The 13,807-nt window shown below is 48.6% G+C and overlaps 1 protein-coding gene across 1 annotated transcript in view; it reads right to left on the bottom strand.

The window, feature by feature from the left end:
* camk1da (calcium/calmodulin-dependent protein kinase 1Da) overlaps positions 1 to 13,807 on the bottom strand; it is a 426,293-nt gene that overhangs the window by 100,285 nt on the left and 312,201 nt on the right. The window lies entirely within an intron of this gene.

Raw genomic sequence — 13,807 nt, 5'->3', positions numbered from 1 at the left:
TGAAAATCATGATTGAATCCACCTTCACCATCCTCTCAAGCAGCACAGTCCAGAGCCGAATCACTCACTGCTTAAAAAAAAATGTTCTCATGTCGATTTTGCTTCTTTTGTCAATCTCCCTAAATCTGTGACTTTTGGTTCTCGGCTCCTCCCCCACAGGGAATCGCTTCTATTTACCCTGTCCAGACCCATCATTGATTTTGAACAGCTCTGTTGAATCACCTCTAAACATTCTCTCCTCTGAGGAGAACAGCCCAGCTTCTCCCATCTTTTCACGCAACAGAAATCTCTCATCTCCGGAACATCCCTGCAAAATACTTTCTGCACCCTCTCCAAAGCCTTTGCATCCTTCCTAAAGTGCAGGGTCCAGAATTGGACACAATACTCCAGTTGAGGCTGAGCCAGTGCTTTATAAAGGTTCACCATAACTTCCTTGCTTTTGTACTTAGGTCTCTATTTTGCAACCTGCCCTGCCAACTTCAGTGATTTGTGTAGATATACCCCCAGCTCTCTCTGTTGCCAACGCCTGCTCGTTAAATCAGATTTCTGCTTTCCCGCTACGGTATGCACACCCTCTCCTCACAGGGAATGCCGCTTCAGGCATTGTAGCTCCTCGTGTTTTATAAAGTCAGTAAGCTTCTGGTCACAATGTCCGCACTCTCTGTATTTGTGATTGAAAATCAGCTTGGATATACCCTGCTCAAACATCTCGTTGCTGCGCTAAATTATCCTATCAACCTATGGTGCTCAGAATTAATACAATGCCATTGAACAATCACTTTTATCCCCAATCCTTCCCATTTTTTTAATTCATTCATGGGAAGTGGGCTGGGCCAGCATTTATTACCCATCCCTAGTTCCCCTTGAGAAGGTGGTGGTGAGCTGCCTTCTTGAACCGCTGCAGTCCATGTGGTGTAGGTACACCCACAGTGCTGTTAGGGAGGGAGTTCCAGATGTTCACCCTTCCCAGTTGGTATTATTTTTTAGGGGAGAGCAGAGCCACATAAGAATTGGATTGGGAGGGAGAGTCATTGTTCAGAAGCAACCTATCATAAGATACAGAAATTGAAAAGTAAACTTTTTTTTCGAGAGGTCAGACATTTGGCATCCGAGTTTCATTTTAGAAATGTCCAGAATCACGGCTCAAAAATTGGCCACGTGATAAACTTAATGGTGCTGTATAAGCAGCCTTGAGAGCTTTAAGATGGCTCCGTTCACCTGATCCATCAATCACCCTCAAATATTTATGCTATTGGGACAAGAGAGAAGGAGGGTGCCACAGCTTCATATACTGCCCTAGGCCATGAACAAGAATTCTCTGATTGAAAAGAGGCTGCATTCTACCTCGATGTGGTGCACAGCCACTGGCTCAGCTGGTAGCAATCTTGCCTTTAAGCCACAAAAGTCTGGGCTCAAGTCCCACTCCAGAGCTTGAGCACAAAAATCAAGGCTGACACTCCAGTGCAGGGAGTGAGGGAGTGCTACACTGTCAGCGGCCCTGTCTGTTCTCTCAGGTGGATGTAAAAGATCCCATGACTTTGAAGAAGAGCAGGGGAGTTATCCATCGTGTCCTGGCCAATATTTATCCCTCAATGGGAGTCACAAAAAGAACAGATTATCTGGTTGTTATCACATTGCTTCTTGTGAGAGTTTCCTGTGCACCAATTGGTTGTGGCTTCCTATATTACAACAGTGACTACACTTCAAAAAGTACTTCATTGGCTGCAAAGCACTTTGGGGTGATTGCAAAAATATAAATGCAAGTCTTTTGCAACATCAGAGTAGTAGAAAGAACTTGCATTTATATAGCACCTTTCATGATCTCAGAACAGAGCCAATGAGGTATTTATGAACCGTGTGACTTTTGTACGATGGTACAAGCCAATTTGTGCATAGCATCATCCCACAAACTGCAATGAGATAAATAACCAGACAATATGCTTTATTATGCTGTTTATTGAGCAATTAATGTTGGCCGGGACTGGGAAAATTCTGTTGCTCTACATCCCATATGGTTTTTCATATCCTTGTGAGAAGGCTGACATGGGGCAAGATTTTAACTCAATCAAAACCCGTTCTCTGATACTGAGTCAAAATTAGGCCGTGTGCTCTCCGTTTCACATCTTCTCCAACGATAGCGCCTGTGGCAGTGCCGGACATGCTCAGCACTGTTCTGAAGTAGCAGCGTGGGTCACGTAAACACAAGAAATAGTAGGAGCAGGCCATTTGGCCCGATCAGCCTGCTTTTGTCATTCAATACGATCGTGGCTAATCTGGTTGTGGCCCCTTGTAGCTCAAAACCTGGGGCGAAATTTTACAGCAGGGGGATTTTACACTCTCGCCGAAGCCCATGAGGTTTAGGATGTCTTGCGGTGTTTTACAGCCCCATCCCCGCCGAAACAAGACCTTAAAATTCTGCCCCTGGGGTGGGGATTGAACACGTGGGGCAGTACTTTCCGCCCCGTCGTCGCAGCAGGGGGGTGGGGCCATAAAATGAGGCGGGTCATTCAAAAGTCCCTTGACTTCAGCGGAACCACAAAATCCCACTGGCGTCAAATTCTACCCATGATCTTCTGATCCAGGAGATAGAAGTGCTACCACTCAGCCCAGCCTCAAAAGCATACACTTACGTGTTTATGTCCATGTGGATAAGAAATGATCAGATTTGTTTTTTAACACAGAAAATTCCTGTGTCGATGGTGGCAAATCAGCAGCAACCTGAAGCAATTCACAACAATCTTGTACTGCACGAGGGGATAGTGACCATTGTTGAAGGAAAAATGAACAGAGCTTTCCACCAGAGCTAAAAAAAAAATACATCTAGATCTCATCTGGAAAGCAAGATTATTTTAATTTAAGATTACAGAAATAACCGAGCCCTGGTTCACTTATTCAGGATGTTGCAGTTCCCATTCATCGCAGCTACCACAGAATCTTGAGCGCGAAAGCCTTGGTTTTGCTGTCTAGAGTGTAAAAGTATCTCATTTGTGGCCACTGCAGTTGTGCACTCTGGGGAGAAATAAATCGAGAGAACACAGGGAGAGCCCAAAAACAAAATGCCCAAATTTAGAAAGGGTCTATTTTTAGCTAGATTGTTTCACTGGCTGCTGGTTCGGTGTCTCCAGTCTGGGAATATAAAAATGAAAATAACTTTTCCCTGCCAAAACTGAATTACTAGCCTTTCTTTAATCAGAAAGAAAAGCAGGAAAGGAGAGGAAGATAGTTTACATTTATATCTTCTTTATATAGCAACTTTCACAACGCCAGGACGTCCCAGAGTGCTTTAGAGCCAAGGAGATGTAGCCACATAGCAATAAATAGATCAATAAATTCCACCCAGTTCACTGTTTTATTTATAAAGTCAAGGGGCTAAGGCCAAAAGGTCGATGAACTCAACTTCGCGCACAAGACTCGTGTCGTTAAACAAAAGTATTTTATGCTTAAGACGCAGAAGGAAATAATAATTAGTTGCCTCCAGAAACTGCATCACTAACTGTTTTTCGCTTTTAATTAGGTTGGCCCTTACTCCCCTAAAATTATTGGCTGCACTATTTACCCAAAAACCGAGACAGCTCAACAAGTAATACAAGGTAAAAACAAAAAACTGCGGATGCTGGAAATCCAAAACAACTTCTGTGGAAGGGTCACGAGGACTCGAAACGTCAACTCTTTCCTTCTCCGCCGATGCTGCCAGACCTGCTGAGTTTTTCCAAGTAATACAAGGTAACGGTGAAGGGCGGCAGTAAATCAGGGTGCTCTGACACTTTGGGCAGAATTTTCCCAGCCCCCATGGAGGTGGCTTTGGGGAGGTGGTGGGAGGGCAGGCAGGGGTGGGAGGTGGAGTGCAGTAAGGTGCTGGGGAAATTTCACTAAAAAAGACACAGACCAGCTCCCCAGTGTGTTCCCTGCACCTTGCACCTCGCACTTTGACCTGCAGCTGTGATGCCAACCACCCTGGCAATGTCGGGTACGCAAACAAACTAATCAAGGAGCCACTTAACGATGATGATCGCAGCAGCATTGCAATTCTGCACAGACCGCCCCCCCCCCCCGCCCCCACCAACGTCCTCTCTGCTATATCTGCACCCCCAGGGAGGAGGTAGCTACACAGCCTGGGGTGGAGGCTGAACTACAGCTGATGCAGGTCGAAACATTTCCAGCGGAAAATGGTAAAGCTGCTGTCTTCCAGTCATGGCCTTGCCATTAAGTGAGGATTTCCCGGGGTGGGATGTTCTGCCTGTCGGGCGGGCGGAGCAGGAGCGGGCGCAGCTCCGATCAGCGCCCACGATCGGGTCCGCGTCGCCATTTCCCACGGGCGGGCCAATTATTAAGTGGGAGTGGGCGGGCGGCGGTGGGTCTGCTATGACCACCGGCTCCAATGGCGGCCTGTTTAGAAGTGCTCCTGCAGCCTGACAAAGGCTGTCAATCACGGCCAGGAGAAGGGCTCCCCTCCCCAGGGCGCTGCTGGTGAGCGGGCCAGGCAGGAGGGGAGGGCAGGGGAGGAAGGTGGGGGAACCGTGCCCCTTGTTTCTCAGGCGATTGCCTTGCTGCCCTCCTCGAGGAGGTGGCAGGATGGGGGGAGGTCCTCTTTCCCAGGGGTGGGAGGAGGAGACCCCCCCCCCCATACATGACCAAACGTGCCTGGGAGGAGGTGGCGGAGGTGGTGAGCTCCCACGATGTGGTGCGGCACACCTGGGTCTAGTGTCGCAAGCGTTTCAACGACCTGTCGCACTCAGGAAGGATGAGGACCATGTCGGCACTGGTCACTTAACCCAGCAGGTAGGCTTTCACCCCCTGGTACTCCCACCACCAAGTCTGAGTGTAGGTGCTGCATTGAATCATTGACGCCATGTGTCCTTCGCTGGGTGGGCCAGCAGATATTGCCCATGCCGAGGTCACCCTGAGAGGGTGATGATGAGATGGGTTCTGCCCCTGCAGCATGTGGTACACTGAGACCCACATGACTGTTTTGAGGGTAACCTGGAGGAGCTGCACCTGGGCGCAGAGCTGGAACTCCAGGACACGTCAAAGTCAGAGTGATGAGATGCTGGGAGGGGAGCTTCAAGGTGGCGTTGGCACCAATCGATCTGCTGCCCTCTGCGCTCCATATGCTTGTCCCTTCTCGCTATGGAAGGTTAGACTGTGTGGTGCTTAATGTGATGTAGGCAGCGTTTGGCCAAGGGGGTGGGGGTGGAGGGGGACAGGCCGAGCATCTTTGTGTGAGTGTTCGGCAGCTGTGGGGTGAGGAGACACTGGAGCCCTGTGATGTCCCACTCTGGCTGGGGTGGACTGTCCAAGAAGAGAATCCAGGTACAAGTAGCACTAATCAATGCTCTTCTCTCCTTTTCAAGAGAAGAATATACATAATGCCGCCAAGCGGGTGAGGACTGGCGGAGGGCCGGCCCAGTTGGCCATCGTTACCAGGTTCGAGCAGGAGGCCCTTGATCTGGAGAGGCGTTTTACGCCCAGGTCCACCGGAGTTGGTGAGGCTGGGGTGCCACGGGCAGGTATGTTTGCCCAGCACTGAGGTCACCATTGTTCTCCCAATAGCCATGGCAGTGCTGAATGTTCAGTGATTGAAATTTGCAACATGGCTTGACCATTGTTTATGGAAGGATAAAAGCAGAATGATCCGGGGGACAGGGATGCACATTGACATTGTCTCCACGTTAATTGATCAAATGTCCTTGTTCTTCCTTTCAGCATCAGTGGAGCAGGGCCGGGAGGAGGAGGCACAGGGACCCCCTCTCATACCAGAGGGCCCTGAAGTCTCAGACCCACTAGTGTCTCACCATCTCTGTCAGGCAGGCACCAGCGCAGATACTAATTCAGTGGGAATTAGATCATCGGCTAGTGTCCCGGGGCACAGCGGTGAGGGCACTTTACATTCACTGGAGGAGCTGGCAGAGACAGAGAGTGCCCATAGTGCCAGCGGTCAGAGGACCAGGCACATGCTCAGTCGGTGGCTGATGGTGAACCTCTGGAGTTGTCCATGAGGCAGCAAACACTGCAAGTCTGGCAGGGTGTGTGGGATGATCTGGCGCAGATACATGAGGCTATGCTTGGCTTGGTCTCTGTGGTGGAGGAGTCCTCGCAGACCATCGCCGACGTAATGAGCCTCATGTCCGAGCGCCATGCTTCCTCCATGGAGAGAGTGGTGACTCTCATGGAGAGGATCCTCCAGGAGACCCCTCAGGGCTTCCTGGGGATGCACTCGGACCAGCAAGTACTTCAAATTGGCAATGACCTCAGCTGGTCAATTTCCGAGCTCGGTGCCCATCCATCCACGGTGAGCAGGGTGGTCCGAAGTGACCTCACTTTGACACAGCAGCTGCCTGTCGTCTCTGTGGGCTCCTCTCAGGGGGCAGCAGCTACTCCACCCCTCTGTCAGTGACTGTGGCATCTGATGAGGCTGCAATGACTGGGGAGGTGCCAGCTGTGGAACTGGCAGCTCCCTCCCAGGCGGGCCCAGCACAGGCTCCACAGGCCAGAGGACGACCGCCAAGGTCATCGAGGCCAACAGGACAGCAGAGTCAGCAGCTGTCTCAGATACCCCTCCCAGCGATGGGGCAAGATGTAGCACCCGAAAGCATAAATTTAAGGCACCTTAGGCACATGATGGGTTTCTCACTGATGCTCTTGTGTTGCCCCCGCAATGAGGTCATGATTAGTTGGTGTGGTGTTTAACCTATTAGTCATTTTGTTTCCTTAAGATCATTTTGTTGTATCATTAAATTTAGACATGTGACCATGGCTGAGGGTGCCTCTTTTCCTCTGCAGATAGATGGTTACCCATGATCTTATGAGTGGGTTTTATCACACTGAGCTTTATTGACAAGGCCCTTAGTTAATGTTCCCATCCAGGCAGATTTAACACTCAGGCATCGAGTATGGAGCCTGCAGCACAGGCTTTTGTTGGAGGTCTACCTGTGGTGTTCTAGCCGAAGGATCATTGGATTAAAGCCATCGGGTGCCCCTGCCTCTCTGGAGTATGCCCGGGTCAGTGTCTACCCCCTCAGCATTTCCCTGTGCATTCTCATCCCCGGACTCACTGCTGGACACATTATGCGCAGCCACAGCCACTGTGTCTATATCTTGATCGTCCACTGCGTACCCCCCTTTCCAGCGGAAGATTGTGGAGAGCACAGCATGTAACCACTATCACCGACACACAATCTGGGGGGTACTGGAGTGTGACCCCTGAATGGTCCAGGCATCGGAAGCACATCTTGAGAAGACCGATGGCTCTCTCCACCGCAGCCCTTGTGGTGCTGTGGCTCCTACTGTACCGCTGCTCAGCTTCTGCTCTTGGGTGGCGGAGAGGCATCATGAGCCACCTTCTGAGGGGATAGCCCTTGTCACCCAGCCATCCATCCAGCCGGGCTGGAGCACTGAAGAGCCCCGGCACCTGGGAGTGTCTGAGGATGTAGGTGTTGTGGGAGCTGCCTGGGTACCTTGCACAGACTTGTAGGATCTGCATCCTGTGATCACACACTATCTGCACGTTCATGGAGTGGAAGCCCTTCCTGTTGACGAAGGCACCGGGCTCACCTGCTGGTGCCTTGATGGCCACATGTGTACAGTCTATAGCACCCTGGACACGGGGGAAGCCAGCAATGGCCGTGAAGCCTCTGGCTCACTGTGTCTGACTTGCCTGATCCCAGCGGAAGTGGATGAAGGTCAATGCCCATCTGAACAGAGTGTCTGTGACCTGCTTGACACAAGTGTGGACAGCTGATTGGGAGACTCCACAAAGATCACCCACCGAGCGCTGGAATGAGCCAGAGGCATAGAAGTTGAGGGCAGCTGTGACCTTCAGAGCCATTGGCATGGGGTGTCCATCCACACAGTTAGCGGAGATCTCAGGCCTAATCATCTGACTGTCTCCCTTGAGAGGCGGAGCCTCCTTCGGCACTGCACCTCAGTCATATTGAGGTAGCTGCTTCGCCACCTGTAAACCCTGGCAGCAGGATAGTGGGGTCTTCTGCGGCCCCTTCCGCCTTGGATTACCTCTTGGCCCTGCACCCCTTGTGCCTGAACCTGTACTCCTAAAGGTGGCTCCCCTGGAGGCTGAGTGTGCACTCCTGACCTCCTCCCCCTTCTAGCCTTCCCATCCTCTTCAGAGGAGGTGCCTCCAGTGGAGAGCACAACTCCCATTCCCAGGCTAAGGGAAAGCTTCCTGAAACCTGCAGGCCGAGAAAAAGGATCTTCACTGTCGAGTGCTGACCTGAAGGTTGTGAGTCCTGTCCAAGCAGCTGGGATGAGTTTTGAAGTATTTCTGCTCACAAAGGTAAGTATCAGTAACTTTCCAAATTAAATATCTGACTGATCACATTCGCGACCCCGCTGACCCCTCTTATCCCGCCCGTGGATGAGGTTTATACAAAAGTCTCCTACCCGCCTGCCCGTTGTGCCCGTGCGATGACCTGAAGATCACACGGGCCCCGAAAAATCCCCATCAATTGGTGCCTCCAGGGCCTTAAGTGGCCAGTTAATTAATGGCGGGTGCACATCGGAAATCATCGCGCGCACGTCCACCGAAATATCACGATGGCGCTCGGTGAGGTCAGGACGCTCGCCCAGTGTCACCACGCATCATTTTACATCTCAACGGGAAAATTCTGCCCCTGGGAGATGAATGTCTCCGATCGTCATGGGTTTAACGAGGCCTCGGCCGCTTCCTTGCACCGAAGGTGTCTCCAGTCTCTCCCTGCTGCTCAGGTCTCAGCAGCGTTCCCAATGGTCACACAGTGCGGAGCTGCTGGCCTCTCTTGCAGTGGATCGGATCGTGCTGTTTGCAGCTCCCGCTTCCGGAACCCGTCCATACTCCACCCTTGAATGTTGAACACGAAAGTGACCTTAACAATTAGTCGCCTCCTGTAAAATTCAGTTGGAAGGTGCGCTACCACCCCAAGCAGGTTCACGACTCTGAAATGATCCCGATGTCAAGTTCCCAACGCTCGTGGCAAAACTCAACCCTTTGAATCAGCGCTTTCCACCATATGGTTAACATTAGGAATGGTGGCTCTTTGAAAAAGGACCATCAATTGATGGCTAGAGCCAGGGTCCGTGATTCAGCAAGAGCTTAATGCAAAAAGGAAATGGCACGTTTTCTGTCAGGTAAACCTCATCGGCTCATTGCCTGGCGTAGTACAACCAGAAAACTATTTTCACCTTTCACCTGAATTACTAGTTCTTTCAAAATAGACCACTGAACGCTGGAAAAACAGAGCTGGCCACTCAACCACTGAAGGAGGATGGGGTAGGATAATATTTCAGGTGGACCCACTAGAAATCTTGAACATTTAGACCATAGTTGGAGCACTGTATACAGTTCTGGTTGCCATATTAAACATGAATATAGAGGCACTGGAGAGGGTGCAGAGAAGATTTAGAAGGATGATACCAAACCTGCAACATTGGGAAAGGATGAACAGGCTGGGTCTTCTTTCTCTTGAAAATGGAAGGCTGAGGGGTGAGCTAATAGACATCTTTAAAATGATGAAAGAGTAGACTCAGAGACACTGCTTCCACTTGTGAGGTAGGCCAAAACTAGAGGCCATCTGTGGTAACTATGGTTTTACCTAATGTGTAGTATACGTTTAAGAAGAATGTTATAAGGGAAGATCACATGATCTTGTGTAACCAATAGCGGAATAGTGCGGGCTAACTCAGTAGTTAGTTAGCAGTCATTTGAAAGTCAGTAATCTGCAAGTGAGCAGCAGAAGTACGTAGATAAGAGTTTGGTGCAAAACACACATGTGTAGCTGCTGAGTACCTTGTGTACAAACAGAATGTATTCCACCTAAGAAGCATCTGCAGAACTACGCTCTCAGAAGTATCAACTTGGTCTCCCCGCAACACAGCACCATCCATATAAGATTATCACCAAGAATGCAACTTGCTACCACCAAGGAGTGGTTGAGGCAAATATGATAGCTAAGTGAATGAGGGACAAAGGAATAGAGTGTTATAGATTTCGCTATGGAAGGATGAGAGGACGCATGGGTGGAGCATAAACATCGGCATGGACTGGTTGGGCCAAATGGCCTGATTCTGTGCTGTGTATCCTATGTAATTAATCCCTGTGACGATGTAATTAACACATCTTTCTCTTTAAGATGCTGACTAGCTTACTTTGCATTTCCAGCATTTTCTATTTTATTTCATGTTTCCAGCACTTGTGGTCTTTGTTTAATAGCTCCACTGTTTCTTTTAAAATCAGCTTGTTCATTACTGCCCCAGTACAGTGCATTGGTGCATTGGCCCTAGCACAAAGTACATCAAGACTGATTGTAATTTATCAGAACCCGTAAGACAAAATTGCCAAAAACATTGCCTGGAAACAAAACTTGCAAATCTGTCCCATTTTTTAAGTTAACAAACTGGGGAAGCCAATCCATTAGCCTGCCTCTTGAGTGACTTTCTGGGTACGGTCCAGGTCTTTGAAAATGCCTAAAGGCATCAATAAAGTTGATTTAAGCATGTTATTTAAGTCAAGTGTTAGTCGCAGGATAAAGGGATGGAAATGGAAATTAGTTTGTACCAAGGGAGACTAGAATTGCCTTTCCCACAGAGTAGCAGCTATATGCAATAGTCTCCCACTAAGATTGGTTAATGCCATGTTAATGAGATCCTTCCAGCTGCTCTGATGTCTGACTATTGAAAGGAATTGGAGGGTGTCAAGATAAGAGCCAGAAATAGGAGACCATTTTAACTCTGGTGATTCATAGGAATGTAACAAGCTCATTACTGTGCTTTATTACATTAAATTGATATCCTATATAATGACTAATGCTCTGGAATTCTTTCTTACTTGGCTTTGGAGATTTCTTAATCCTTGATGTTCTATCTGTTAGTGTTTGTCACAGTATCTCAGTGGTATTGTTTCCCCTGGCTGGGAATCTAGAACACGGGATCACAGTCTCAGATCCCTCAGGGGTCGAATGTTTAGGGTTGAAATGAGGAGAAATTTCTTCACTTAAACGCCTGTGAATCTTAGGAATTATTTATCCCAGAGAGCTGTGGATGCTCAGTCATTGAGTATATTCCAGTCAGCTGTTAGATTTTTGCATACAAAAGGAATTAAGGGGCATGGGGCTAGTGCAGGAAGGTGCATTTGAGGTTGAAGATCACCCATGATCTTGTTGAATGGCAGAGATGGCTCGATGGGCTGAATGGCCTACTCATGCTGTTATTTCTGATGTTCATTTATATTTACCCATGAACAAAATTTGTAGTTGCTTTGATACACCCATCCAAAAGACAATCATTTTAATAGGAATAAATTATATTGCTGCCCATTAACACCAGCCTATAGTTATATTCAATCATACAGCCACAACTGAATTTTGATTTGAAAAAAATTCTTCCATCGTAAGATTCTTAAAAAAATGAACGTTATTTTGATAAATTTCAGATCCCGCTTTTGAAAAAATGTCAAGTTGATGTGCAGGGGTTTCAAATGTAGATTGACGTGAAATATGGCGGGCGTAGCACGAACGTTACATCTCAATCTGACAGCTGAGGACAAGTAGGTCAAATAGGGCATGGCATCGACAGGCCATGTCACATTGGTTTGAGTTTGCACCAACCGCAGCCAAGTTCAATATTGCAATTTAACAGTGACAAGATGCTTAGTTGGACTTTCCAAGTCTCTTTAATGAAAAGTGTCCACTTTTTCCTAATGTAAAACATCACTACCAGAAGGAACAAAGCTTCCTGCTTGGTTTGTTGGTGCTGCACCTTGGTGTTCCAATTGGACTGAGACCAGTGTGCAATGCAACAACAATTTGCCAACTGTGCATCGCAAGCAACAAATACCAATAAGCTTGTGCCAAGGTTTATGATTATTGGAAGAATCTTCAGATAATATTACACAATAAACCTGAGGGAGTTAGATAACAGCTAGCTGCATTTGTACCTTAACAAAAACAGAATTACCTGGAAAAACTCAGCTGATCTGGCAGCATCGGCGGAAAAGAAAAGAGTTGACGTTTCGATTCCTCATGACCCTCCAACAGACCCTTCTGTTGAAGTGTCATGAGGGCTCGAAACGTCAACTCTTTTCTTCTCCACCGATGCTGCCAGACCTGCTGAGTTTTTCCAGGTAATTCTGTTTTTGTTTTGGATTTCCAGCATCCGCAGTTTTTTTGTTTTTATTTATGCATTTGTACATTGTTCCTTGCTACGTGGAATTATATAATGTGACAATAAGGGCTTCAAGCTGCTACTCCTTTGAAAAGTCGTACATGGTGTTGTCAAAAGACAACTTTAAACGCTTCAGTGGGTCTCATTAGATAAAGTAATTTTTTTTCCTTCAACAGATTGAGCCAACAATAATCTTTAAAAGTCCTCTTCTCCTGGCCAAGTGCAATTTAATCCTAACGAGTCCTGCTTTGTACACTGGTGACAGGCCAATCCAGCAGGCAGATGGACATTAAAGAAAATAAATTTACTTACTCCCTCTGACTAAATGCAACACCGACTCTCTAATGTCAGAACTTGCCTTTTCACTGGGTTCTACTGCTGACAATCGCTCTTAGGCTTCTCCTTGTCCCTTCTCTACCTCATTGTCAGACGAAGACTCAGGCCGGAATTTCCTGTGCCCACTGGCATTGAGCGTGCTCGGTGGCGTGAGTGGACAATACGGTGAGAAGGCCAAAAATCAGTTTGGGAACCTCATTTTGATACATCAGCATATCATTGTAGGGCTAGCTTGCCGGACTCAACACCCGCCCCCAACCCACTGAATTGTCTGCCCACATCAGCCCGATAACTTGGCAACGTATTTCACAACGGTACATATAAGGTGTGCACTTGGCAGGCTGCAGTTGGCTCAGGACTTCAAGGTTTGTTTGCCTACCTTGCTTCAGTCAGCACTCACAGTCATCAGCACCAGGCTTCACAGACAGCACCACATCACTTTTAGGGGGGCTCATGGACAGGTCTCTACCCACCTGATCAGCCAAATGTGGGTGGCTTTTCAACAGCTGCAGGGCAAGGGCTTGCTCGGGGAAGGGGGAGAAGTGGCCTCAGGAAAGGGAAGGGGCTGCAGGGTGAGCACTGTACTGGGGAAGGTGGGTATCCCAGGGTGTGTGGGGGGGCACATGTTGATCTGTGCAAGTGGCCTCAAGATTGTGAAGGCTGAGGAGGCAGTCTCCAGAGGAGATGAGGCCAGATGGAGATGTGAGGGTGTGTGTGAGCGAGTGAGTGGTGATGTCCCTTGAGCTGGCAGTGAGTGAGATGCCAGTGAATAAGTGATGGGTTTGTGAGTGTGTGAGTTTAGAGTGATGAGATGGTTGCCTCACCCTGGCTGCACGGATGAGATCTTTCATCCTCTGTCTGCATTGGATAGTCAACCTCTTCTGTGCAACACTGGCACTGATCACCACTGCCATCGCCTACCAAGCCGGGGTGGTAATGTTGCTGCCCCTCCTGTGGCCAGAGTGGGAGTGGAGGACATCACAGTGGCCTCCATGGTGTCCAGACGGCGCTCGAGGGCTGCAGTCTTCTTGCCTTTCGGGACGTCTTCTTTGCTGCAGCCCTGGGCTGGAAGCACCGAGTGCGGCTGTACATTAAATGTGGTGCCTGGCGTGTTGAAATGGCGAGGTGTCGGCATGGCTGGCGAATCAGAGCCCGCCCACCATGGAAACAGCATGTATCCCGCTACCACACTTAGTCCAAATCTGGGACGATTCTGCTTTCAGAAGCAACCTGTCTCCATTTTAAACATCAGTTTGACTCAATTGGAAACATTCCTGTCACTGAGTCAGATGGTTGTGCGTTCAATCAAGCCTAGAGATTG

This window comes from Carcharodon carcharias, chromosome 13, assembly GCF_017639515.1.
Source record: "Carcharodon carcharias isolate sCarCar2 chromosome 13, sCarCar2.pri, whole genome shotgun sequence".
Lineage (NCBI taxonomy): Eukaryota > Metazoa > Chordata > Chondrichthyes > Lamniformes > Lamnidae > Carcharodon > Carcharodon carcharias.
Note: the sequence above shows the minus strand (reverse complement) of the source record. Positions and strands in the feature narration are given on the sequence as shown.